Source organism: Austrofundulus limnaeus, unplaced genomic scaffold (assembly GCF_001266775.1).
Source record: "Austrofundulus limnaeus strain Quisiro unplaced genomic scaffold, Austrofundulus_limnaeus-1.0 Scaffold34, whole genome shotgun sequence".
NCBI lineage: Eukaryota > Metazoa > Chordata > Actinopteri > Cyprinodontiformes > Rivulidae > Austrofundulus > Austrofundulus limnaeus.
The window spans coordinates 59,157-61,423 of record NW_013952436.1 but is presented as its reverse complement, the minus strand read 5'-3'; positions in this window follow the sequence as shown (position 1 = coordinate 61,423).

The window sequence follows — 2,267 nt, the reverse complement described above, 5'->3', positions numbered from 1 at the left end:
CCCCCGGTCCTAAATTCCAAAATGGCTCTAACACTTATTTATAGACGGTTTTAGTTTCAAACTCTGGCATAAAATGTGGCGGGCAACATGCATTTCTTCATTGAATGCTAGACCTTTATGTTKGGGGCAACGTTTTTTACGAGTTCCAGTCAAATGGAAATTTTAATTTTCTTTTCCAGTAACTCCATGACTATTTTTTAGAAAGTTTTGTCTAACCAACCCTCGCACAACTTTCAGTGTTCTCCTTAACTGCTCCTTATTTGTGTCATAAAGTGATAAAAGTTTGCTGCATTATATCTATCTACTGAAAGAAGCTTGGCTTAATAACTTTGYCACAAAGTTACAGCAGTGGGTGTACATTCAACACTTAATCCCTTTTGATAAGAAATGGTCACACTATTAGTTATGTTTCTTATTTTGCATGTTTACTCCTAAATGATCATTTGAAATGACTTCCTGAGAAATTCAGAAATGTCTATCCTTATATAAACACACACGCAGCCAGACATATGCAGGGGGAGAGGTGCACTTAAATAGCAATTGAACATCTTCTCAGGCCACCAGTACATCAACAATCCTGCAGCATCATGAGCTTTAACCGGCTGCCTGGCTCCCTGAATGCTYAGAGGACTGATGGATCACACCTTAACTCTTTGGAGAGGAGAGACCACAAAACTCCTGCATAGGTTTACAAAAACAACCCCCCRGTCCCTGCTCTGCACAGCAGGTCTGTCGTGTAAAAACACGTTTACTAAGAATTAAAAAAAGCTGAAAACAGGAAACTGATTCATTTAAATATGTTACAGTAATACAATAACAATATACTGTATGTGAAAAGGCATTTGCCCAAATCCATATTTATTTTTATTTGTTTTGTGTTTTTGTCCCCTTTAATTGGTTTATATCTGTCAACAACTATTACAATGGAACAAAGGTGTTTAAAAATGATTTCATTAAAGCAATTTCAACTAACCTGTGTGGGAAAAATAATATTGTTCCCCCTTATATAACAATAAATTAGCTGTGATTGATCAAGTTCTTTGTAAAGCTGAGCCACCCTCTGGCGCTATTCCTTCCAGACCTGTAGAATCAAGAACGAAAACCTATGGAGCTGTTTTGCAGGGAGAAAACAAAGAGCAGTGGACTTTCCCAGCAGTGGCTGGCTGACCACAGTTAGCGCAAAAGAACAGCAACGACTCATCCAGGAGGTCCCAAAAGAACCCAGAACATCTAAAGCTCTGCAGGGCTCACCTGCCACAGTTAAAGGCAGAGCTCAATTAAACAATGAGACAAAGACAAAAAGCAAAGAGTCCCGAGGAAAAAATAAATAAATAAAATTAAAAACTGCTGACACAAGACCACCACTGACATAGGCAGGTGGGGAATCCTAAGATGGTCCCAGGACTTTGTGTAAAAAAATGTGGATTGATTAGACGAAAGGAAAACTTTTTGTGAAAGGTGTGCAACTGGTTACATTTATTGTTAAACTCTGCATTGTAGAAAAATAACACCATACCCACAGCCAGGCATGGTGGTGGCAGTGTGATGGTCTGGGGCTGCTTTGCTGCGTCAGGACCTGGACGACCTGTTGTACAACTTGATGATAAAAGGTTCTGCTCTCTGCCAGCAAATCCAGAAGGAAAACAACCAGATATCAGTTTGTGACACTTCAAACTTATTTGGGCTTTACAGCAGGATAATGATCTGAAACCAAACAACAAAACTCCCCCACAACCACATGAAATATTTGTTGCCAGTTTTCACAAACACCTGACTGCAGCTGTTGCCTCCAAAGGTGGCAAAACCAGCTATTAGATTTAGGCAAGCATGGGTCTCTGCAGTGAGGAGTTCCTTGGTGTCTGGGCAGAGTTTTTCCTAACCATGGTTGGCTAGCTGATTGGGTGGGGGAAATGGGCAAAATCATGATTGGATGGATGGACATGTCTTGTGGGGCAAGTGAAAGTATGAAGTAATAATAGTAAAATTATTGTGAACATGTAAACATAATTTGTTGATTTCACATTTGGTGTGACTAGCACCTTCCTGTCTGGATTTATGACTAATACATACTAGTACTCACATTAAAAAATGCAGATCTTCCAGGCAGGCTAGGGCTGTTTTGACAAAGCCGAATTGCTACACATCCCTCCTGTATGATGTTCACATTTCATGCAGTTAGCACCTTCCTATCTTGAGTTATGACTAAAATGAACATAGGTGCTTTCTGGCCATTTCAACCAAGTTACAGTAGACGTCCCCCCAGCTGA